Source organism: Equus asinus, chromosome 4, assembly GCF_041296235.1.
Source record: "Equus asinus isolate D_3611 breed Donkey chromosome 4, EquAss-T2T_v2, whole genome shotgun sequence".
Classification (NCBI taxonomy): Eukaryota; Metazoa; Chordata; class Mammalia; order Perissodactyla; family Equidae; genus Equus; species Equus asinus.
Window position 1 is genome coordinate 107,953,229 of NC_091793.1, and position 27,339 is coordinate 107,980,567.

Consider the following 27,339-nt stretch of genomic DNA (forward strand, 5'->3'; position numbering starts at 1 on the left):
CAGTCCCATTGATCCCATTTCAGCTATACGTGTGTTGCCATTGTACACACAAGACTGGTTTCAGGATATAGAAAGAAGCTGGAGACCGAAACCAACTGCTGCTAGCAGAGTGAAAGACCCTTTCTGGAATGAAGCTGACGAGAACAGCAAACAAAGAGGATGAAGCACGTCCCTTCTCCCTCCTCCAGCCCCAGAACCCCCTTAACAGAGCCTAACAGGGAAACAGCAGGAGGAGGAAGAACACGGTTTGCCGTACCAGCCCAATACACAAGCAAAGACCAGAAAGGCCTATCGGTAGTTTAGAGACAATCACTTAAGGAGCCAACAGAGTATGATGTCCATTAGCTCCAACAAGAGGTTGGTGTCTATTCCACGCTCCACCTAACAAAGGCCAGGCTTTTTTTTTAATTCTCATTTCACTCTATTTTCAAACACAATTCCTTAAATGACCCTTTTTAATGGCAAACACTCCCAAAATGTTCACTCTGTACTTCCAAACCCAGCCCAGCCCCATTCCACTTCTTGTTCATTGTAGTAGTTACAAGTAGGAGTCTGGAGCCAGACAGCCTTACCAGCTACATGAATTTGGACAAGTTGCTTGTGCATTTGTGCCTCAGTTTCCTCAATTATAAAAAGGGAATGACAACTGCAGCTAACTCACAGGATGGCTATAAATATTAAATGAGATAATATATGCAAATGTAACAACATAAATAGACATGTCTGGCACATAAGTGTTGAATTATGTTTTGACTGTTAGTGTTATCATTATCAACAATATGATTATCCCAGACACCTGGATGGATACTAGGGACTAGGTCTACTACAAGTTTCTAAAAATAATTGCTTTTTATCCCCCTTCCCTGGGATCACCTCCACTCCCATGCAGCCTCAATTCCCGCAGCTTCCCGTTAACTCCACCTCTTCCAACTCTACTCCTGGTAACCAGCACTGACAACTAACTTTTATACCACAATGATTGGGTGTACAGAAAATTATGCCGGCAAATGATTCATTGCTCAAGATCCACTTCTGCAGTAATTAAAGATCTCTGGCTATCACATCCATGAAGCAGCAAGTCACTAAAAAATTTCTCCTAGCTCAAGGACAGAGGGAAAAAGTCCACTCCCATTAATGGCACCCATCCCTCCCTACCACTCCATCTGATTTGATTTTACTCATAATTGCACTTGTTTATCTTGTCTCCCCTGCCAACCTGAGGTTCTCCCCCAAATTACAACCACACAACAAGAAAGGCAACCCCTGTAGGGTCGGGGTCTTCCCTCTCCCTCTCTCTTCACACACTCTCATACAGAAGTCTGAAATGAGAGCAGGAAAGAAGAGGCACAGGGGAAGAGGAGTGCTCATCGCAGGAACGCAAATGTGCACTGTGGAGGGAAGCAGTGCCCTGGCAACCCCAGTGGGCCCTGAGAGCACAGCTGAGTGAGAAGAAAGATAAAGAAGTGCCTCGTGAGGAGCCTCAACAACCCCTCTCAGTCTCTGCCTCCACCAGCCCCACCCCTTGGATCCTCCTAATGGAAGTCACCTGCAAGATCCTACAGTGCCTTCAGTGGAAGCCTGGCAGGACATTGGAAGGACTCTCCCCCTCCTGTAGTCTTGGGGCTGGGGCCACAGTGTTAGGACATGTAGGAAGTGGGAGATGTGCCTATAGCATAAAGGGTCACCTGGGTATCCTGTGAAAATGAAGATGCTGATTTAGCAGATCTGGGCTGGGGTCTGAGATTGGGTCTGAGATTCTATGTGTCTGCAAGCTCCTGGGTGATATGATGCGGCTAGTCCATGGACCACACTTGGAATTGCTAGAGCATAGGGACTATAGCTTCCCCAAATTACCCCCAAAAGTTCCACCTACTGAGTTCCTAACAAGGGAGAAGAAAGTTTAGAAACTTCCTGACCCACTTTCTAGTCCCCTAAGGCTGACTAGGGGAAGGAGGCATGAGCTATGGGGAAGAGATGCCTGGCGAGTCTGGGATAAGAGGCACCAGCCAGGGGAAGGGGCTCCCGGCTTGCGAGGGTCCAGAAGGAGGAATTCCCTCTCCAAGGAACCACACTTAGCATTTCATGTGTACTTAGCTCTTCAGAAATGAAGATTCAATACTCCATCTCCTCAACAGGTAAGTTTATTATTTGAGTTTTCAGGTACATTTTCAGAAATTTACTATAAATGAAAGATGAGGACAACTCTACTCTCCTGCATCAGTATACAAAGTGTAATTAAACTTCAGAATTATTTCTAGCAACTATAGTTGAAATTAAGTTGGGCTTCAGTGATCTGGAAATTTATTTTATTAAGAAAACAGCTGTATTCCTCAAATAATCCTGGAATCCAGAAAACATGACTTCTCAAATAATATGGGTAATTAAGAATACAGTCAACAAAGTTGAACAGCCAGATCATTGTAAATGCTTTTATTCCACACATTTGGGGCCCCCGTCACACTCAAACTAAGCAATTAAACTTTATAATAGCAATACTATGTCTAAATTCAATATATACAGATTGCCTGGTATGATATTCCAGGAAAAAGAATCAGTACAAACATTGTTTTGAATTGAGACTACATTCTTAAGCACGAGGCCCAGGTCCCCAGATCCGTGACCGTAGCTGTAACTGGAAGTAGACGTGTGGTCTACAGAGGGCAGCTGAGGATGGCGAGAGTTGCGATATGACTTGCAGTCACTCCTTTATTACCTTTTTTTTTAATAGCAGGCTGATTAGATTAATAAGTGCTTGTTAAATTGATCTTTTAACAGATAAACTTCTTTATTTCCTTTTTGTTTCATTTACTCTACAAATGAGTATTTAGCTTTACGCCATGGCTGTCAAGTTTTTGGTTAACTAATGGTTCTACCTTGAACTCTAAGCTCTCAGAAAGCAGTTACCGACACCCTTGATTTCCCTGGTTCACTGCCCAGAGGACCCCTCCTGCACATAACTGCATAAAAACCTGTTGGTGATAACGGCCAGGCCCTCAGTCTAGGCTCCAGGCTGTGAACTACTAGCTACAGTGTGTGAACCAAAATCCTGAAAAAGTCCAACATTCAGATTCAATCTCCTCACGTGTCAGTGAGCTTCACTGTGTCACGTCAGTCCATCCAGTCCCAGCGAGGAGAACAAAATGGATAGATTATGGCATAACAACTCCACCACCATTCATGGAGATGGGGGGAGGGGCAACCAAAAGCACATGATCTAACAACTATGTATGATAATTGTAATAATGCCTTCAATGTACAAAGAATAATAGCATCCTGGAGTTGGAAAGAACTTCAATTTACAGCTCATACAATCATATAATGACAGAGACTATGTACTTGTTTATTCATTCAGCAGATTTTATTGAACTTCCAGTGAGTTCCAGGCACTGTTTAAACGAGGGGGAGATCAATTTTTTACAAGTCATGAGTAAGATAATTTCATTTTGTGATAAGTGCTATGACAGAAACAAAACAGACATGATATCCATTGGCAGGGACAGCAATTGGAGGTATGATGGTCAGAGAACATCTCTGAGGTGGCAATATTTGGGCTGATGACAAGAAGCCACCATGCAAAGATCCATGGGCAGAGGATTCCAAGAAGAGGAGCAGCACATGCAAAGGGCCTGGAGCAGGAATGAGTTTGGAGAGCACACGGGGCATCGACAAGGATGGTGTGGCTGGAGCTTGTTGACTGAGAGGGCAGGTGGAAAAAAGACACGGTCAGACAGGTAGGAAGGGGACTGAACACATAGACAGAGCCCTGTAGACCAAAATAAGTGCTTTGGAGAATTCTGAAAAGAATTATGTGATATGGTCCACATTTTACAAAGCTCACTCAGGCTGCTCCGTGGAGATATGGTTGTATGTGGGGCAAGAGTAGATGCAGCGTGATTGGTTAGGGAGCTGCCATAGATTCACAGGCACAGATCAATGTTGGCTGGTGACTGACGTGGAGAGGGAGAAAAATGGCTGGATTTAGAGACAGGGCCAGAAGATTTGCTGATGGACTGGAAATTACCTGGGGGGAAAAGCCTTTAGGTACTAAAACTAAATACGTAACCACCTCTACTATAATCATCACTGCATTTTATAATGAATAGACTTGAATCTCTCTTCACTCCTTCTGAAAACTCTGCCACCAGAGCTGGTCCATTCACCAGAATATATTCTGCTTGCTCCAGATGACAACTTAAAAGGCTTAGGCCACGAAGCATTGTTTAATCAACCTCCAGCACCAAGAACAAGGAAGGGTAAAGATGCAGGGAAAGGAGATCTGAAAACCAAGCTGCTGCCATCCCCCATTAGCAAATGAGAAGGGGCAAGCAACAGGCGGGGTGTGTTTCCACAGACTCAGGAGATATTCTGGGAGAGAAGAAGTGTTCAGTCCTCTCTTACAAATGAGTATTTGTGTGCACTGCCTCCTGTGAAGAAACGTTTTATAAAACCAAAAGGATAAATATAAATATTTGGCATTTAAAGGTATTTTTTTTCCATCCCACTCTTTTTCTTTTGGAGGCTTTTAAGAAATAATTAACCAGTCAAAAGAAAGCTTTTTACCTCCCTTCCTTAAAATTCAACCATACTAAACAACAATGACCAAGAGTGTTTCAAATAAATTTTTTTAAATCCCATTACCCAAACACAAGTATTTTCACGGTTGCATACTACGTTCTAATTCATACACACACACACACACACACACACACTTATACCCACTCACGTGTAGAGTCACAATAATTATGACTCTGTATTCTATTTGCATTGTGAATTGGATCATAAACATTTTTCATGTTTCTAAAACATGTTTATCATTATACTAGTTGCAACACAACATTCCAACATGTTATTGGACCATAAACTATTGCCTTTAACCCTAAGATTGGGCATTTGAATCCTGCTTTCTCTCAGTTGTGTATAATAATTTCAAAGAAATAATCCACCTCTGGTGCAAATAAAAGCTAAAACAATGCCAAATGCATAAGCTTTGACGTGCTTGTAAAGTCGCTGTATTTGGTAACTCACTAAATTGCTTACAAAATCATTTCTCTGTCAATGATTTACCAAACCAAGTAAGTAAAAAGAAACACATCAATTTCATTCGGGGATTATTTACCTAGGATACGAGAATAAATACAAAAAGCAAAACAGGAAATCAGCTGAACCTGTACCGGAGAGTGGGGACTTTTTTTTTTTAATGAGTGAATGGAATATGGGATTAAAGGGAACATCACATTCTCTGCCCTGTAATTTCCCCGAAGTCCTAGCCTTCGCAAGGCGGCTAAGTACTCATAGGTAAAAGTCCACAGATGAAATGCTCTAAGGGATAACTCTTTGAATGTTTTAAGAATAGTACTCCATGAAAATAGATTACTGTATTTACATATGTGTGGATAATTTAGAACAATATGTATCGTACAGATAAATGTTATATAAAGAGAGAATACTATACCATGTTCTAAAGGTGTCTTTCCCGTAAGGCTTCCTAACTCCTCGATGCATGTCCAAAAAAGCGTCACATGCTCATGCAATTGCCAGTTTCCCAGCTGTCCTCCAGATTCCTCTCTATGGCATCATATTTTAGGCAATACTAAAAGTAGCAGATGGGTGTCTCTGGAGCTTCAGGAGCTTTTGCTTCAGGAAATGTTTAAAAGAAAAATCCCATGTCCCTTGATACCCTGATACTTAAGGGGTTATCCCATTCAGCAGACATGAGGCCGACTCCACTGAAGTCTGTGCTCAGCTGCAAAAGGAGGCCAGCAGCAGCCTCTCTGTGGAGACTCTTATCAGCCTTGGAGACCAGAATAGGTCACCTCTTCCATGTTTTTATTCACTATCCTGAACTTGTGAGTCTAACCATTTCAGGAGAATGTCGGAAGGAGAGAAAGAGATGGCTAGGTACAGATCAGATCCCATCACGGGAGAACCTGAACTCCATCCCGGAGAACTGAGGAAGGTGTTCGGTTTCTCAAACTGTATCATGTTTCAAAGTCACTGGTGGAGAGGAGCCATGACGATTCCCTTCGCAAAGGGAAATGGTAGCCTTGCCTTTTACCATTAAGTCAACGCAGACTTTCCCATCTTCAGCCAGGGCTTCCACTGGACAAAGACTCCAAAAGGATGTCCAAATTCTTTGGACAACTGGTATTCAGCCATATCAAATATTGCTTGAAATAATTAAGCTGTCAGCAGGGCCTTGGAAATGTTTGGGCTCTAAGAGTATCGGATGCCATATTATGTTTCACAATAGTATCTGACCTGGATTACAGTTCCTCACGTTCTCCAGCCAGAACCAAAATGACCAAACAGGGCCAAGAAAATAATGTTTACTCACCTTCATTTCTCTCTTGACCTTGAAGGTAACATTTCCAAGCTTTTTTTTAATCCATGTATCAAAAACTATATACCAAAATATTTATGAAGTGGGAAGGCCATGACTGATTAGACCAAAAAAAAAAGTCCATGGAAATACTAAATGCCATGCCCTTAGTCTTAGAGATCAGCACAATTTAAGTCCACAAGAAATGTGCATACCCACCCACCATCTTACCTCACTCTCAACGCTAAAACAAATGTATTTCAAGGACACCACTAGTTAAAATTGGAATTAAAAAACTATTCAGTTAAGCAAATTCTGCGTCATTTTTCACTACCATTTAACCATTACACAGCCACCTTTTATTTTTGTATCAGTTTATAAATAATTATACGTCCTCTACTTGCTTTTATTATGACAAAATCCACAGAAATGTCTACCTGCCACAGACTCAGAGGCACAATCCCTTATCAGACAGAACAACCTCCTATAAACTCAGGTAGCCTAAGACTCATTCAACAAACATCTGATATGTGGGACTGAAAAACAGAGACCAAGAACAACCTTTGGTTTATATAATTTTCATGTAAGACCGCATTCACAGCTTCAAACTCATTAAGTTCAACGGACAGGACTTTAAAGGGAGTCCTTTGGGGAGCGGGGAGGACCAACAAGGAGTTAAAACATTAAAGGCATGTCTCACATGGTTTACATTTTCCAACTACACTCTCCAGTTGACTTTTGATTTCTACCACACACTCATTTATTTAATAAATGATGGAAATTCTTTCCAAGATTTTCTCTTTAAATATTTTGGATTTACAGCCCACACTGCAGAGGCCAAACCTTAGCTGGCAGTGAGACGCCATGCCTGACAGAAAGTGTGGGTAAAACATACCCCACAGAAAGAGATCTCTCTGAGAACACACGCAGCCCCAGAATTGCGGCACAGGGGCAGCACTGGAAGATCTTTCTGGGCAAGCCTGGGATGTTTATTTTGTCTTTATGTCAGGAAATTATAAACATTCATTTCAGGAGTTAGTAAGCTCTGGTCATCACAGGTCCACTCAGCCAGCCTCCCACCCCCCCATCCTCGACTCCAAAATGAAGCAAACTCTTTAAAATACTAATGCAGTCGGTATTCTAGATTGCCAGGCATAATTCAACAAAAGAAGAGAAAACTAGACACAAATAATTTGCAAGTGGAGGAAATATGGTCATTTTCATCCCATTCCTAAAGAAATGCAATTTGGAGCTCGGAGAAATCTTGCCCATGTTTCCCTTCTTTTTCAGCAAAGGTTTCCAAAACCCCCATTGAGAATAAACACCACCTCCGTCCAACCTCCCCCTTCCCCACCCCCAATCAGAATTCCATCAGCCAATGAACAGAGGGATATTCCCAGCCTGGGATTTTGAGCTGGTTCCCAAAAGACTTAGAACTCTGGGCCAAAGTAATGTTCAAGGAGACCATCCAATAAAAAGATCTCTCTAGTTGTCATTAAAAGCAAGAACAAAGAACAGTTTTGTTGTGCTTGAAACAGCTCTGAAAGATTACTCTCTGTCAATGGCCCCAGAGAAACAGAAAACAACTAGCCGGAGATGAGGCTTCCGAGAGGCTGAGGCCCCTCCTTGATGCTCACCTGGTAGCCATAAAGCCAGGATTTCTCCAGGTGTTACCTGTGGACCACGTGCAGCAGGACCACGTGCAGCAGATCCACCTGGATAACTGTGACAAAGAGAAATGCCCAGACCCGGTCAAATTTCCCAAAGAGGATCTCTGGGGCTGTAGCCTGAGGACCTGCATTCTCTAACAAGCTCCCTGGGAATCCTGCTGCAGAATAAAGTTTGAAAACCACCATCAAACTCAAACTACCCCTGTAGATTTCCCAAAGTTTTGCCTATCTTCTCCAACAGAAATCATGGACACAGTAAATTAAAACACCAAGTCCATACTTACCCACAAGAGCTAACGATCATTAGTACAGACACAGTGCCGTTCACTTTCTACTCCCAACAAGCCTATGAAATATTTTATCCCCATTTTATGCCTGAGAAAACTGAGGCCCAAGGTCACAATTCTGGTAAGGGTAAAGACTTATCCAGATGTCTCTGACGTGGAAGTTTTCCTTCCACATAACTCCCTCTAACAAGCAGGAGCCGTAACTAACTGTCTTCTTGCTCTCCTACTTGGTCATTTACATGGCGGTCATGATGCCCCTCCCAAAGGCAACCACTTCCATCCTATGTGGCAGTGGCCAAGCTGCTAGAATGCTGCCTCTGGATTGGGTCACTGCAATTTAAGAGACATAATACATAAAAAATTGGGAAAACATCTCGAGAGACTGAAAACGAGAGAGAGAAAAGAGGCTCTAAGACAATAAATTTGAAAAGTTAACCGAGAGCAGGTTGGGAGCGTATGATTACACACAGAAGACAGAGAGCACACATTTTCATCTCCGCTTCACAGGGACTGAGTGAAGCCTAAGGGACTTAGGTTAGATGTGCAGGTGAACTTTCAGATAGAAAATACTGGCATGGAGGTCATCTAATGCCATTGACAGGAAGATTTTTCAGAAAAAGCACCTTTATATCTAGGGCAGGGTTTTTCTACCTTGGCACTATTGACATTTTGGGCCAGATAATTCTTTGTTTTGGGGGCCTGTCCTGTGTATTGTAGGATGTTTAGCAGCGTCCCTGGCCTCCTTCCATTAGAAGTCATTAGAATCCCCTCACCTCTCCCCAGTTGCGAGCACCAAGATGTCTCCAGACATTGACCAATGTCCCAGAAAGGTGGGGGAGAGGACGTCAATCTCCTTTGTAACCACAGCCCTAAGTGTTGGAGGGGGTTCTGCCTAAAAGAGGGAAGAGAAGGGAGGTGGGGTAAGAGACAAACTGGATGTCCTTTCCAAGTATCAAGGTCCTAGCCAACTCAGTCATTGAGAACTGAAATTGCCTGAGGGAAAAATTGAGGAACCTGGATAATCCAGAAACTGGATGATCCGCCTGAGATGGCCAAGATTCAACTGCCCTCAGGAAAACGACAGAAAGGAAGAGATGGAGACAAAAGAAGGGAAGGGGAACCACTCTGCCTCATGGGACCCGGTTATGCAAAGTCAGGGCTCCACAGACCTCAGGTCCTAGGAAGGCGTTTTAGCCGAGGTTGAGTTTACGAGAAAGAATACGTCAGAGGTGTCACCAATGTCAGAGTTGAGGCTTCTTATCATTTTAAAGGGCGCTGACGTGTCACCGAGATTGAACACCCTGGAATGTGAAACCTGGGAAAAGAAGGCAGGAGAAACACAGAGCCTGCTCTCTTCAGGGCTGCAGCCACTTGAAAACACAAGAAAAGGTTATGAGGTTTGGAGAATTGATATGTGTTCTTGAAAGGCTCGTGAAAGGCACCATGTGCTTGCAGAGCAGAACAACCACAGGGATTCCAGAGGGTTTAACAGGGACAGGCTCCTTGTCAATCAGCATTTACCAAGTGTGTTGGGCCCAGGGCAGGCCACCCTAAAACATCCCACAATAGCACATTGATTATTTTGAATTAGGGTCACTTGAGAAGCAAAGAGGGCATTCTGACCCTCCTGTCTCTGTTCCCCTGAAGGCAGGAAGTAAGTCTCACCTGTGAAAGGAGCTCTCCCGGCATCCTTCTCCCCGGTGCTGGGGATTCAGGGCCGAGAAGCCCCCACAGACAAACCTTGCTAACTGACTACTTCCAGCCCAAACTCTGCTTAAATTCCTCACTATGTACATACCCCAAGCCTAAGTGTCTTTGTCCTGTCAATTCTTCACAAATCCATTGTTTGTGTTAAAGATAAATACACTGCCTGCTTTTTCACTCTCCAAGCATCATTTCTCTATGATCTCCAATAGGTACTATTACACTGGGATTTTCTCCTGTTAGTCTGGTCTTGTGTCAATTTCACTATTAGTCCAGCCATGAGAACACAGGAAGGGTAGAAAAGGGATTTTCTCTACCCCAACAAGCGCCTAAACACACAGGTGCTATGATGGGAACTGTACTCAAAGCCAGGTTCCCACACCTGGCCCTGCCCCTTGGGATATACAGGGTAAGGCAACTTTGAAAATGGGCATTGGAGAGATACAAACAAGAGGGGTTTTCTGTGCCCACCAAGGTTGTCCCACACCGGCCCCTCAACATTGCACCACCATGGCCAAAAGAACCTGTCACTCAAATAGGAAGGCCAGGTAAACTGGCAGGAAATCTGTGAACAGCAGGAACAAGAGTGAAGTTACAGAGCACAACAATCTCAGTGCTGCAATCTCCTGCCTAGGGAAACCAAGGCGAAAGAAAGCAGAGCAAGCATATTCCCGGGTCCACAGGGCAGCTGGGAGTCAATCACCCACCTGAAGGCTGTGGAAACCACAGTGAAGTGCTTTTGCTACCAACAAGTCAATCCCCATCCTCACCATTTACTAAGCGTCAAGGTCTCCAACAGCGTTGAGAATGACAAGGAAGAAAAGTATTAGCCCCTCTAAAGATTTTCCTTGCTTGCCTGCTCGAGACTGAATTAGGCATAAGAGCGGGTGAGTGAGAAGGAGATCGTTCTTCCTGGTTCTTTATTTGCCACCTCAGAAGCTAATGATACATATTCTGCTCCAAGGCAAATTTTAAATCCTGGATGTGGCTTCACACTACGCCCAACAAAATTCTCTTGGCAAGTTTTCTGGGCTCTCCTTTGTGTGTGTGGGCTCAAAGAATACAAATTCCCTTGAATACTGGTGTAAAGCAAACACAATTATGAAGGTAAACAAGCTTGGTTAAAAGAAATAATGCTGCACTGAAATTTACTTTCAAATGCAGGGAAAAACCAATAAGATGGATTGATGGATGGAGAGAGGGGGCAGGTAGATGGATAAGTGATAAAGCAAGTATGCCAAAATATTAATGGTAGGATACTGATGATAGACACAAGTATTCACTGTAATTTCTCCCAACTTTGCTGCATGTTTGAAAATTTTTCATAAGAAAATGTTGAAAGCAATTTTTAAATAGCATTGCATTTATCTTAGGATAATATGTAATGACAAGGGGAAAATTAGTAATATATTTAATAGAAATAACAGGTTATAAAACATTATATACAGGGCCGGCCCAGTGGCGTAGTGGTTAAGTTCACACGCTCTGCTTCAGGGCCCGAAGTCCACCGGTTCAGATTCCGGGTGCAGACCTACACACCACATATCAAACCATGCTGTGGGAGGTGTCCCACATAAAACGTGGAGGAAGATGGGCACAGATGTCAGCTCAGGGCCAATCTTCCTCAGCACAAAGAGGAGGATTGGCAGTGGATGTTAGCTCAGGGCTAATCTTCCTAAAAGAAAAATAATAATTATATACAAAACAATCCCACTTTTGTGAATATACAGTAAACACCAAACATCATTTTCTCTCTTGGAGATGGTATTATGGGTGACTTTTATTTTCTTCTTTGTGCTTTTCTACATTTTCCAATTTTTCTTCAATGAGCATGTATTGTTTTACAATAAAAAATTTCCTTTATAACATTCAAGTTTAAAAACAAATCTCTAAAGCCAAATCCAAATGATTTACTATTGAGAATTATATGGACTATAATAAGTCTTATCATAGTGGGTTTCTTATATATTGATTCAACTCCCTACTTAGCAGCAGATTTTTGAAAAAGCAACTCAGTAGAAGACAATCCTATAAGCCCTACTCTTGACAATAAAGGCAAGAAAACAAGGAAATGTGTTTTAGGAGTAGGTTCCTTTCAAGCTGATTTTCAAGTCAAAGCCTCAAATTCATATAATTCTACCAGCTTCATAACATCCATCTGGTTTACCACCAACACAGCACTATCCCTGACAGTCTCCTTTGGGTCTCCCTTGGTCTCCAGGAAAGCCCACAGCTGGCATGTCTACCCATGTTTCTCTGTCCAGTATGTACAGCACAGCACCTACTTCCTGGGGCAAGCACAAACATACACTTGACGAGTCAAGTGTTGTAGAAGAAAGGAGGAGAGCAAGACTCTTGATTCCCTGGGTGACTTTGAGCAAATCACATGACCCCTAACTGTAAAATGAGAGTCCCTGTCTCAGTGTACTAAGGTCTCTCTACATTCTTTAACATTTTGTAGTGTTATAGGTCTAGGAGATAGACACCCAGGATTCCACTCCCTTCTAGAAGAGAATAAAGGAATGACAAAACAAGAGTTTTCTCAAGGATATCTTTGAGGATCCAGTGTTCAAAGATGGGATCGATCTGAGGTAGGTAAGGAGGGGAGAGAGAAGTCACACACATCTCCAAGCTTCTTGTGATGCCCTGGGGGCAGAGGCAGGAAGACCAATGATGCCCTTCCAGAGGAAAGGAAACCCATTCCATTAACACAAGTTGGGTCCACAGTACGAGCATAACTCCAGGCAAACCCACTCACTTTCTGAGACTGCAACTTTGGGAGAGAGTCATTTAATACCCCTCTTTTGCCTTACCAGGTACAACTTCCCACACGCAGAACCAGTCAGAAAGTTGTGAGCCTTGCAAGCAGCTGAGCACAGAGAAATGAAAGCCACAACTCAGCTATATAAATGACCAGGGTTGTATTAAATTCTCCTGAGTTCTCTTAAGCTGCTACTTTATGATAGTGATAACTTTTAAGCCATTTGAACTGATTTCATTATTTCTTTAATTTTCTTTTTGTTGCATTATAGTGTCAATTACATAAACAGTGAGAATCATATATATATATATATATATATATATACACACAAAGTAGGAAAGTAACTGAGTACTATTTCAAGAGTAGTTGTATTTTACAACTTATGAGAATTCACCCAAATAGAAGGACTACTCTCTAAATATATTAGAGCCCTCTCTCCCATATCTCATTTTGACTCAACTTAACCTTTAATTGAGCACCTATTACTTGCACCATGCAGTGAAGGCAATGTAGTAGATACAGCAATGAGTAAAGGATACCCACTGTCCTGAGGGATATTAAGTCTCAGTACACAAGTATATGTATACAAAAAGAATACAAAATGTCAGCAGAGTTCTAAATTGCTTTGGCAGCTCAATGGAATAAATCATATCTACTGCCTGGTGAAATAATGAAGGAAAAGTTTTCATGATAGAATTATTTAAGATGAGCCTTGAAATATGAGAAATGACAATAAGACTAATCATAGTTAATGTTTACTGAGCAATTAAAATATACCAGGTACTGGAGTATTTTGCATACGTTACTAAATACTAAGAATCCCATGAGGTAGCTATTTAGCCACATGTTACAGATAAGGACAGTGAGGCTTGGAGAGTGATCTGCCCCACATCAAAGAGCTGTTCAAAGGAAGAAGCTCCAAATCCAGGGCTCCCTGCTTCCGAAGACCATGGGGGAAAGAGGAAACAGGAAGAGTTGCTGAGAAGGAAGAATAGGGGTGGACAAGGGAGGATCAGAGACCAAGAACCAGGGCAGTAAACACCCACAAAAACTGGTTGTCTGACCCAGTAAGTCCCTTCTCTGTGGATGTTCTGGGTGTAGTAGCAGTAGAAGTATACTCATACGTTCCAATGTCAAGGTCAAGTAATGAACACTCTTGGGAAAAAAGATAACAGCCAGTGTCCTCAAAACGCTTAATATGCATAACAGTACATACAGACTCTCTCCCAATCCCAATGAGACAAAAATAATAATAATAAGCATTCTTACCAGCTTACTACCTAGGCCCTGGCCAAGACAACCTGCTGTCATCAAGGTTTAAGGATCTGCTAACATACAAGATCGCACCACCCTAAAATGATCAATGGACCAAGTGCAAGCGCACTTTTGGAGGCAGACAATGTCCATATCGCATGTAAATCAACAAGTATAGCTACCCTTATACTTTTCTAGGGCAGCATACTGCCTGAGTTGTGAAGACACCTACATGCAGAGAAATCGTCATGGAAAACTAAATCCTCTTTAAGTGTACACTTCCCCTTATAAATTCGCTCCACCATTTCCTTTTCTGTAAATGACTTCTCTCAAATTCTCATCTCTAGCTCCAGTCCCTTCTCTGAGATCCCAATCCTCAATTAGACACGCGTGATAGACATTAGCAGGGCTCGCCAATATCGCCTTCCTAAGCACAAAAGCACTGCTTTCCCTCGCAATAGACAGGGCCATGTGAATGGCTGGGCCAATGAAATGTGAGTAGTGACAAATGACTCTTCATTACTAAGGCAGAGGAAAGCTATCAAAACCCTCCCCTCTTGGGGCAATCAGACGACAGAGACACAAGACTGAAGCAGCCTGGATCACTGAGTTGCTGCAGGAAGGACAGCTGACCTGGAGCATCTCCCAGACTCTGAGAGCAAGAAATACACTTTTGTTTCATTAAGCTCTTGGGATTTGGGGGTTGTTTGTTACCACACCATAGCCCAGCCTCACCTAACTGAGCGGACGAGCTTTGAAGACATCCCAAGAGCACCACATAATCCATCTACGATCAAATTCTCTGCATTCTTCCATCTAAATCCAGAGACGCCTACCTAACTTCTATTTTGGTCAATCCCCAGAACTGCAGGTTCTACCCCTCTCCTTTGCATCCCCAGGCCTGGGTGAAGAAATTGCACAGAAGCAGTTTGATCAATTTTTATTGATGGTGATGAAAGTCTTAAGCAAAAGTCAAATGAATTTTAATAAATTAGACTTTAAAAGGAATGCTGGAGATTATCAAGAGATCACCAGAAAAACATTTATTTTGGAGAAAAAAATAAGGCTCAATCGTGAAGCTGAATGTGTACTTAGACAAATAACTTTGAAACTTTGATCAGAAGAAACTAAAATAATTGAAAAGCTATCTCCATTCCCACCCATGCGGCAAGGGCATGCCAACTCTGAAGACATCAGGGCAGGTAAAATAAGCATATAAATGTGCTTGTATTTCTTTAAGGGTCATATCACCACTACTTAGAACAGACTGGAAACTGATACTCTTCCAAAAGCTCAAACCAGCAGAATTGTAATGCAAATATCAAAAGTTCACTTCAACGTCATTTATCACCATTTTTTCCCACCTCTTCCTGAAAGGGGCCCACACATGCAGCCTCAGAGAATGGCTACGAAAGAAAATATATGCTGTGGTTTCGTAAAAATTTCTAGCTTAGAGGTGTTGCAAATTTCATTACCAGTTCCCAGATCATACAAGCTACACACCAAAACATCCAGACACACACTCCCATTCGTTTCTCTACTAGTTAAGCAAACTGTCATCCTTTGAATAATGGATCTAAAATCTGCACCGGGAAAAGTCTTTAATCTCCTTTTTGTTTTCTGTGGGAACACCAGGGAAGGTTTTCATTTTATGTCAAAGATAATCTACACAAAATGATATACAAGCTAATTATTATTCCACTTGTCTTTCTCTGAAATAAAGCAAAAACGTGCTCACCAAAATTTCAATTGTGTAGAGACATTATATAGTTAAAAAACGAAGGGTAATTACCCCATTTGTCTATGGTCATCTAATCACGTTGAACAAATTGAAACTTCACTTCTTCTCAACTCAACGTAAAAAATCTTGCACCTTCAATATTCTAGGGAAGAAGATTATCAAGCAGCTATAAATCTAGACAATAAAAAGGTTTTAACTCAGATTCACCCAAAAGGCGAAGCATGATTGTTATCTCTCCCACCCCACCTATTTCATCTCAAGAGTGTTACTAAATATGGCAGGATTGCTCAACTTCCCTGCTCAACACAAGTACACACTGCAATTAGAATGACTATCCTTCATTTCAACCACATGAGTCAAGAGGAAGTAGTATTAATTATTTATTGGTTAGCACACATCCATCAGGTACTTACCACACATGTGCACCTGTTTATAAGGGTCATTTCTGTTCCAGTGTTTACAAAGAGTTCACTAACCCTGGGAACAAAAGATAAGCCGAAAGTTCTGCCTTCTCAACCATGCTTTGCACCTTTAACCTCTAAACCAGTGAGTTCCGGGTAATATTTGGTGGTAAGAAACATTCCTGTCTTCAAGGTGTGACTTTATATCTGCATCTGCCTTCCAATTTATTCTTATTTTTTAATTTTACTTAGTTGTAAGTAGCAAACACATGTCTACTTCATAAAGCATCATCAACATCCTGTCTTCCGTCTCTGAGTAGCTCATCAGAGGAAACCTGTATTATCATGGGCGAGAGTGGAAAAGAACCTATCAGTGTAGCTGTATACAAACACCTCCTCTTTCAGCACAGTGCATTTGTGAACATATTCCTAGTCCTGGTTCTGAAATCAAAATTCAGACATAAACACGCACTGGTTCTGTTATAAACCAAGTTATGCACCATTATCAGGGTGTGGGTCAAGGTGATGGGACCAGAGACTGGACATGTCCGTGCAGATAACTGCCCCGACATACCAGTTTTTTAAAAAGTGACTTATTGAATGTTATTCATCTGGGCTCCATAGAAAGAATGAGGCATGTCAGTTGAAACTACCATCCAAGAGGAACCTGAATGGTACCTTCAAAGAGTAACTCTTCAGTCATCCAGAACCTTTATTTCTCTACTTTAGAAGAGGTGAAAAGACGGAAGCTTGAGTCCTAACTTCAAGATCACATACCTTCATTTGACAGAGAGAGCAGCTTATAAAGCAAAGATTATTTTATTACCTTGCTTATTAAACAGACGAAACTACTACATTCATTCAGTTAAGTGTTTGCACAAGGAAGTTACTGAAAGTCACTGTTCTTAAGAATGTTTCCTCCCTGCCCCACCTGCAGGAAAATAACACCCACTTCCTTCCCAATCTTGACTTCCAATCAGTAAGCTCTCCAGAAAGAAGTCTCCTATGCAGCCCACCTCTCCAGCACCTGCTCTCCGCTTCAACTTGGCCAACTCTCCCAACCCCATGCACAGCCTTGGGAAAATCATTTAACGTCTCTGAGCCACCTGAGATGTGGGGGACTTGAATGAAATGTCTAAAGAGGGTTTACAGGTATTACTAGGATAACTATTTAGAGCATGCCTCAAAAAGCACCAAGCTGCCAAAGAACTCATCCCACGTGCCATGACTGATCTTAACCCATGCATTCACAACTCCAAATGCGTTCACAGCATAAAATAGCAAACTTTAGGTAACGGTCACATTTTTCAGACTTTTTTTTTTAAACAGTAAATTATAATAAGTTACACATGAAGACCTTCTCCTTATATCAAATCATGATCAATAAGGCTCAGGTATCCTCTGTCCATCAGCTCCTTTCTGATCCTCTTATATATGTTTCCAGTGTTGCCAGTTTGGTGTGCATCCTTCTGGTCCTTTCTCTAAGCATTTATACACATATCTTTGAAACCACAGAAAACATACAGCATAGGACTGTAGACTCCAGCACAGCCCTTCCAGAGAAGAATCTGGCTCTGTCAACACTTCGTAGTAAGTACATATATTCCCCCCATGATCCATTTATCCTGTTCCTAGACATAGACCCCAGCGATTGCATGGACAAGGATGTTCCCTGCAGTCCTGTGCAATGGAGATGGAGGCAAAGATAGGGAAACCCATGGCGGGAACAAATATCTAGGTAAACACAGCAAGGTAAATAGATTAATCATAAGAACGTAATGCTCAATAAAAAAACTAAGAAATAGGAAGAGCCAGAGCACAAAACCATGTATGTAAATTTAAACCATACATGGGTCTCCTCATCTGCCAAATAACCGCGTACATCTCATGATTCCTGTGAAATGGAATAAAACATTTAAAATAGTCCCTGTTGCATTTTAAGCACTTAGTAAATATTCATTACGGTTAATTTGATAAAAAGTTGTTCACGTTATATTGTAAATCTTCTATTACAAAACTTCATTTACAGTACCATACTTTCTCTGAAAGGGTTTTCTTTTCCCCCATTAAAAAAGTATATAAAAGAGATTGAAAAGCTGCTAAAAAATCTTTAAAGTGGTTCCCTCTGGGGGATCATACATGTGTCTTACCTTATTCTTGTTTGAGCATATTTCTACAATGAATATATGTTACTTTAGAATTTTCTTTGGTCCTTAATGTTCCTTTCAATATGATTCATGACCAAAAAAAACAGAAACTTCCCAAAAATCCATCAGTGAGGAAACAGTTCAATTATTGTACATGCAAATAGCAGAATATTCTACAGCCACTTTTTGTCAATGTGAGAGAAAAGCACACTGTTATGTGGGATAAATCAGGCTCTGGAACTGCACACATAAGAGACCTGAGAGGGCATAGGCAATAGTGGTCAGCAGCCTAGACTCGAGCCAGCCCACCCATGTTCACATCCTGCCTACCACTCAGAAGCTGTGTAACCTCAGGCAAATTACTCAGACTCCCTGAGCCTCAGTCTTTATCTGAAAAACAGGGGTGATGATAGGATCTGCCTCATGGAGTTACTGTAAATAAATGCAAAAGATGCAATACAAAAAGAAAAACAAAGACCCTATGCATAAGGTCCACTAAAAAATGTGTGCAGGGGCCTACCCACTGGCAGAGTGATAAAGTTCATTTGCTCTGCTTCAGGGGCCCAGGGTTCAAAGGTTTGGATCCTAGGCATGGACTTACACATCGCTCATCAAGTCATGCTGTGCTGGAGTCCCACATACAAAATGAAAGAAGATTGGCACAGAAGTTAGCTCAGTAACAATCTTCCTCAAGCGAAAAGAGGAAGATTGGTGACGGATGTTAGTTCAGGGCCAATCTTCCTCACACACACACACAAAAAAAGTGTGCCTTTTTTAATTAATTAAACCTCAATAAAGTTGATTGAAAATGCATGCATGCATATAGAAGGTCACATATAGTATACTTCCATTTATATGAAATATCCAAAATAGGTATATCCTTAGAAACAGAAAGCAGATGGGCAGTTGCCAGGGGCTGAGGAGCAGGGAGAATGGAGAGTAACTGCTGAATAGGTCTGGGGTTTCATTTTGGAGTGAGGAAGTTCTGGAACTAGACAGAGGTGGTGGTTACATAATACTGTAGTGTACTGAAGGCAACTGAATCATTCGCTTTAAAAGGGTTAATTTTATATTATGTGAATTCCACCTCTGGAAAAAAAAAACCATGCATGCAAAACATGTTTTACAAGAACATACACAAAGTAAAGAATAAACATAAACATTCAAAAAGGTCGAAAGGGGAAAAGGAATGAATAAAGGAATAGGCAATAAGGAAAGCCAAAAAAATAATGTGACCCCACATAATTCTAAGAGGAGCCCTGCGGGGCCCAGTGATGACAGTGTGCCAGGAAGTGAGGCAGGACTGCTAAAGCCCCCTGCACCTGAGAGCCAAACACTGTCTCGGCTTCCTGCCTTTTGTTTGTTTGCTTGTTTTTAAAGAAAGGGTATTCACCTTTATTGTCCACTTTGCCATTTACTGTTTCTACCCACTGGTACATATGTTGGAGCTCTCCTCACATCAGTACATACTACCCTTTATCATTGTTTTTAAGTCCTAGGGATGTACCATGATCTACACACTTTCAACTTGCTTTAACTGTCATACATAATATTTTGCCCTTGATCGTCCATAATATGCCAATTAATGAAAGTTTCATAATGGAGGATCAAACCTGGGATGCAACTGCCCATACCAAAATAAAAGCCTATGCTAAAATAAGTTTAATTTTTAGAGCTATTTTATATGCATCCTTCATAGCCTAACCCCTCCCACAAACCACCACGGCCACCACCAAATAGCCAACAGAGGGCAAAGACACCCCTTCCATTTCAACACCTTCCAAACCGAGGTTGATTTAATTTGATTTTACAGGAAAGAAAAAAAAATATGTTAGCTGGATAAGAGTTCATTGTATGATTCTTTGCTCCAAGATGGCCCTTCTCTAAGCTCAGTGACCACCTGGCCCGGCTGTTTGGTATTAAGTTTAAAGGGCTGGATTTAGTTCAGAGGATACACACAGTGTCAGTAATAAGTCCATGAAATTCGCCTTGGAGCTTCTGGTTCTTCCAACTACCGTGCCAAAAACTCTACTTTTTCTGGATCTATTTTCCAAGCCCCAAACAACAACATGTCACCTGCTCAATTATAGTGTATCTAACAGAGTTCTCTGGGATTTTGTTTTCATCAAAATAAACCAAAAGGCTGCCCTTTTCAATAATTAGTCACGAATGTTCAGTTGCCTCGAGGTGACACGGGAGAGACAAACTTGACATTTGTGAGGAAACAGCAGCTGGAAAGAATCACACGGAGAAAACAGACACATAGGGAAACCTTTCCTTCAGGGCTAAGGAAAGACAAGCATTTTAGAAATCTAAAATAAGCCTTTTATCAGAGCCGGGGTAAAGGTCACCCCCGTGGTGCTAGGGTGGAGGACAGGGCCACCTCTCCAATGCCCTGCGCCTTGCTCTCAGAAGACCTGCCAGGAAGGTGGGTCTGTTCTGGTGCCAAGGGCGATCTGACATCTCTAAGGACTAGGCAGTTATGCAATACAATTATTTTTTTTGCATAGCACTCCTCCCACAGGGCATTCCAATAAGCTTGACAAAGGGAGTCATTCATAGACTTGATAAGCAGAGTAAGGAGAAACTTTGTAACAGAGAGGAAAGATGAAATAAACAGCTGAGCTATGGAGAGGGTTCCCTGCACTTCCCGCCTAGGCTTTCATCTCCCCACACTATTAATACACAGGGCAGAGGCAGAAAAGGACAAGGTGACCAAAGAAAGACGCAAGGGGAAGAGTGAACAAAATCAGAGGGTGACAGAGGAAAGGCTTCCGGTCTCCCAGAAAAGGTACATCCTCACTGTTGGCAAACAATAAAATGACTTTCTGTCAACTGACCTGGCATTCGTTTGGATTTTTGTTTTTGCTTGGTTTTTTGAAGCCGGCTATTTATTCTACTTGTTAAATAATAAACACAAATCACAAAATATTTACCTAATTTATGACTTTCCAGCCTAATTTATTCTGACAGAAACAGAGGTGTGCCTGGCTGTTTAAAGATCTTGGAATTCCTACAAGAAATTCCTGGGTAGGGGCAGTCCAGGAGAAGGGGCTAAAGTTTTTTTTTCAGCGAGGTGAGTCATCTGATGAAGTGGTGGATCATCATTCTTAGCTTGAGCAGACCTTACAGAAATATGAGTCTCTAGGCAGAGAAAAGTTGTAAGCTGCCTTCAAAAGAAGCATTATCCGTGTGCTTTCAAGCTTCTAAAGGCAAAGCTCATTCCGCCACTGGCACCTCTTATCTATGGGTGATCTCATGAAGGGGAGGACTTTGATCTCCCAAGGAGGTCTCGGTCATGCCTGCATCAGGCGCTCCCCAGCTTGGTGACTACCTGCAGAGCCTGCCCAATACCATCTCAGACGAAGCTCTTTAAAAAGTCAGCCCAGGGGACTGGCCTGGTGGCACAGCGGTTAAGTCTGCACATTCTGCATCTGCAGCCAGGGTTCGCTGGTTTGGATTCCGGGTGCAGACCTATGCACCGTTTGTCAAGCCACACTGTGGCAGGTGTCCTACATATAAAGCAGAGGAAGATGAGCACAGATGTTAGCTCATGGCCAGTCTTCCTCAGCAAAAAGAGGAGGACTGGCAGAAGATGTTAGCTCAGGGCTAATATTCCTCAAAAAAAAAAAAAAAAAAGTCAGCCCAGGTGCCCCAGGAGCTGGCTGGCGTAAAGTCAGCTCCAGCCCTGGCAGATGTGCTGTGTCAGGTAAAGGAGTCTTCTCTTAGGCCTGCTAGGGCTCTATCCCACCTTATGAATCTGAACACCGAACAAACTCCCCAAAACCCAAATAGGTGATTATGTGTTTCACCACAGCTCTACTGGTATCTTCAAAAGGGTCCCGCTCTCTCAAGTCATCTATGAAGAACATTCCACAAAGAGTACCTGGAAAGCAATGCACACAGGGGAGGCAATCCATTATAAATCTACCTTGTTCAACTTCCTTTCAATCCTCATTATCAGAGAAGATTCAGCACAAGTTAGAAACCCCCACAGTCAGAGAAAGGCCAGTCTCAGGATGCAGGAAGGGGACAAATTCATTGTTCCAATGTTTTATTTATAGCAACCTCTAGACCTTCCAATACAGCAGAAATATAGATCTGGAAAAATCAAAGAATCACATAACCTCACATTTCAGAATTGTTTACTATGTGAGAAGCATAGATTATCCTATCTCTTGTTCTCCTTCCCACAAAAGAAATTTTATATATATATAATATATACATATATAATATTTATATATTCCAGCCCTGGAAACTAATGTATTCTACAAAAAAAAGACTAAATACTGATTTCAAGGTCATGTTCATGTTAGCATCATGATTTAAACTGAAATAGCTTACTAGCAGCAAATGACTTAAATTCCCTCTACTTTGAAAATACTAGGCTATACAGGGATCACACGAACATCTTCTAACACCGTGTCATCACTGAGGGGGCAATAAATGGAAGTTACTGGTATGACTCTTGCTGACGGGAATCCTCACGGAGAGAGGATTTAAACACCACCAGACGACATCAACTGGAAGAGGGGACCACTGACTAGGCCTGTGGGCTACCCAGCAAAGCCTTTCCCTTCTGAGTCATCAGCACTGCTGCTGTCACCCCTTAAAGGCCCACAGGACAGCAAAGGTTTCTGTTTCATTTTTATAGGGGGTTCAGCAGCCTGCCCTGGATGTCCAAAGGAGGCTGGTAACTTATACAGAACCACAAAAGCTGAGAGAATTCCCAGAAGAATGTCTTGGGAAAGTTCACTGTGACATATCTACATGTATCATCTTTTCAAGGAAGCTGACTAGACAAAGTCCTATCATCAAAAGCAGTGTCCACGGGGTACAGAAGCACCACACCTCCCAAGCTAAGGGCAGAGGTGCCCGCATCCTCTGACTCTCCCAGTTCTCCAAGGCAAATGCTCAGCCAAGGTGGGGTTCGCAAGAGCATGGGCTGAGTCTCCTAAAGAACATGACCATCCTGAGGGAAACTCTTGAGCGTTAGGCTGGAAACGCTGAGAGACAAAATCAAAAAGGTGTCATGTTTCTCCAAAGGCAATTCCAGGCACAAAGGGCAAAGGCAAGAGCACAGAAAAGACTTCTCAAGAAATAAAATAAAATAAATAAAAGCAGATTCCAAAAGGTCTAAAAGGGAGTTGGGAAAGCCTGAATTGAACCCAGGGAAACTAGCAGGACAGTCAAAAAATTGATGTTCATGCAGCCACTCAACAAATAACGAACAGCTCTCAGCAAGTGGCAAGAACCATGTTAAATGTTACTCAAGATATAACCCCCGGGGCCGACATGTCTCCTATTCTCAAGGAACTTAAAAGCTACCAGAACAAATGAGCTTTATGCGCAAACAGCTGCATTATCCAGCTATGGGTGATTTTCCCTAAGAACTGCCTGAATCAGGAATTTGGGATGGGCCTTTGACTTGAATCTTGAAAGATTTACATAACTTATATACTAGGGGAAAAAAACAAAAACAAGAGATGCTAGCACTTTAGAAAGTTGCCAAAGAGCAACAAAAGCAAAAAGGAGGGTCTATCCATCTATTTTCAGGAAGCAGCAAATAGTACTGATGAGGAGTAATGAAAGATTACTAGAAAAAGCAGACTGGGACCAGATCATGGAGGGGTTAAATAACACGCAAGAAAAAAAGATGAGATCCTCAAACAGCAGACTAGCAGGGCCGGGAGCAGGAGGAACAGGGACACCTCAGGCCAGCCAGCATCGCCTGCCATGATCCCAACTGCCCTGTCCTCACAATGAAATCCAATAGACCAGTGTGAAAGGTAGGGTGACTGGTGCTTTTCTGTTTCTCTTCCATCGAGTACTACCTGCTTAGGAGAGAAGAGATATCCAATCAGTCTCACAGATAAGCAAGGATCCTGGTTACCCAGGGAGGCCACACCAGTCCTTGCGGGGCATTGTTATCTCAGCCAGGCAAAATCTCAATTCTCTTACCTGTCCTATGTGGTACCGAAAGGACGTTGGTTGCCCAAACATGTCTCTTTATGTCAAATGAAAAAGAAAAGGAAAAATTTCAGATATTTGGGGTGTGTTCAGACACCTTCCATATACATTTAACTCTCAATTTGTTGGTCAGCTGTTTGCAGAGTACAAGTAAGTCATGACTAGAAGGACTTCCTCCCACCCCATGCTGGGGAGGTCTTGTAGCCCAGTTCCCTCCTGTCCCCTTCCTCAGGGAGAAGAAGGCTTTTCCTTCGGCTTCGTTTACTTCCCTCCTACTAGACCACAGAGGGTTGTTTGTAGGTCTCCTCTGTCCTTCCACCGTCCAAACCCAATGCCAGTCAGACGGACGCCCTATGCCAAAGAAGAAAACTTCTAACCCATCCCTAATCTTCCCTCCAAGTGGTCTGTAGCAAGCTAGCACTCCTCTCTCGAGGCAATAAAACCTCGGGTCTCTCCACTGCTTTCCCAGCAATCTCCATGTTGTCTAAGGATCTAGGCTTAGGAACAAAAGAAACCATTTCTTGGAATCAACCTTTAAAAGATGAGACTGTGTTCACAACTTTACATATACCATCCAGGCCCTCGCTTGATGTTAGGATGCAGGACAAGTCAAGTTTCTTTAACCTGTTTTTCTTGCTTTCATCTAGTTTTATATATATATATATATATATATATATATATATATTCATTCTAATTCTGATTCACAAGCTTGCTTTAAACTTGATCATGTAAGCATTCTTTGCTTATCTTACTGTGGAATGCACCTCAAAACATAATGGCACACTATGGAGCATTCACGCAGAAAACAGATGAAGAGATGGACAGTCATTTCCTTGTGCACCTGAATAATGACAATCAATGTTGCTCTTTGTTAACAAATCACAATGTGAGAAAAAGTAATGAAACTAAACAGCTCAATTAGCAACAGCAATAAATGCCAAACAAAGCATTTTGATGGTGATGCAGTGAATTTGCTGTGGGTTTACCTGGTGAGAGTTCTCCTGGGACAGAGAGAAAACCACTCTCTAAGCCACACCGCACTGACAGTTAAGAGTAAGGACTCTGAAGAGAGAGAAACTAAATCTGACCCTGGCCAATTTTTTCAATCTTCGGGCTCTGGTTTCCTCATCGGCTTGATATGAGTATTAAATGAGATGTGCATGTGAAGTACTTGGCAGAGTAGCTACTAATATAGCACTGATAACCACAACAGATGACGAACAACATGGATACAGAGCTTTTCTCTCAGAGAGATGATGTGTACAGGCAATGTCCAAAGGGATGTCAAAATGAAAGGCAAGACATTTCAACTGGATCAAGAAAAGTAATCCATAAAATGAAAGCCAATATTTTTGGGAAAGTTCTGGTTCTAAACAGTTCTCCACTAATGCTTTAGTTTCTTCTGGATGAAAAAAAAAACTGTTTATTTAAATTGTCAAAGATAACATAATTGTACATGTGCACAATCTAGAAGATTAAGATTATACACCCTGCCTTACTGTCAATCAAACAGCACTTCCAACTAAATCTAGGCTACACTGAAGGGGTTCTATTTTAAAGTGGACCACCTTACATAGAAAAATATTTTTTCAGTAAAAGGTAAAAATCCTTGACTTCAAATGCTGATCTAGAAGACAGAGTCAGAAATAATAGTTTCTTTTGCTGCCCAAGACCATTTCTTTTGTATTGAAATTACTACTTGTTAACGTGGTTAGCTCATAGTGAATTCCTGCAGATTTCAGCACACAGAGGCATGTGAACAGGATGATGGGAAGTAAAAAACTCCACTACAACCATGATACCTTTGTTCAAAGGCACAATTTGACTAAATTCACATCCTGTGGTCATTTGTTGAGTTCTCAGAACAATGGTAAATTTAGTTCCTGGGAAAACAAAAAACCATTGTTCCTTTTCATTATTTCTCTTCCTTTGTTGAAAGTTTAAATGCTGATTGTCTCAGAGCCCACAGTTTACATACAAGATAAAAGCATGATGTTAATACACACACATCAAAAAGCCAGACATATATACATATACACATACTTACATATATATTCAACTAATGTTAGCATTTAACCCATGTTTGTATAAACACGACTAAACTTGAGGAATTCTTTTTATGACAAGAATTACCAAGTTGGATCAAAACATTAGTCCTTTCTATCTCTTGCTACAACTCTGCGTTGGAACAAACTTTACAACACAGTGGGTGGTGGGAATTTCACAAATTGGATTGAAATCCCTTCCTTTATGATTCTGACAACAACTCTATGACATGCTGCTGATGCAAGACAGAAGGATGTTGGAGATGGGGCCATTAGCTCTAAATTTTAGTAACGTACCTCCACTAGAGAATTTCTTCCCTGAGGTGTAATCGCCTCCCTGTGGCCTTTCTCCTGTAGACTTTCTAAGTTCCTCAAGGTCAGACCCCAAAGGGAGCCTCCCGTTATATCACCAAGACATAGCAGTGCCTGGCACACAGTGGAGCTCAGCAAACACCAAATAAATAGCTGGAGGATAGTCAACGCACGCTCTAATCAAGTAGAACCAGCGAGGTATAAATTCTGACCTGAGTCAGCTCACAATTGCAGACTCACGACTCTCCCCACTCGTTTTTGTGTTCTGAGAAGCGTGGTTTTACTTCCTCCAACGAGGAAGAACATTCTTAACCAACACAAGGCCTTGTACTACCTGCCAGAAGAGTCCAGGATACCACAGGAGCGTTCAGAGAGTGATGTGTTCGCATGGCTTTGGTTTTTTTCCTTTTAAATGTTTACTAAGCTACTGTTTCAGCTGAATTTTTTAGTCTGGTTTCAATGTTTGGAAGTCCGTGAGCAATGCCCTATGATTTCCTCTCTCTTCTATAATAAAATATATTGGAGTCCACTGCCAGAATTCTGTGTTGTTTACAGTTGTCAACACTTCAGCATTAATGTTAATAACTTTGTTAAACCACCCAATGTCCCCATCTTTGATTTAGGTAGATGACAGGCCATGGGGATTGCTGCTTAAGGCAACTTAGTGATTGACTGAATTTTTAGGTACTTTGTATGACAGAGAAGAAAGGATGAGAGGATGGATAGTA

The 27,339-nt window shown here is 41.9% G+C and overlaps 1 protein-coding gene across 2 annotated transcripts in view; it reads right to left on the reverse strand.

Moving 5' to 3' along the window:
• The window catches only part of STK39 (serine/threonine kinase 39), a 277,406-nt gene that overhangs the window by 229,087 nt on the left and 20,980 nt on the right, over positions 1 to 27,339 (reverse strand). The gene's annotated exons all lie outside the window — the stretch shown is intronic.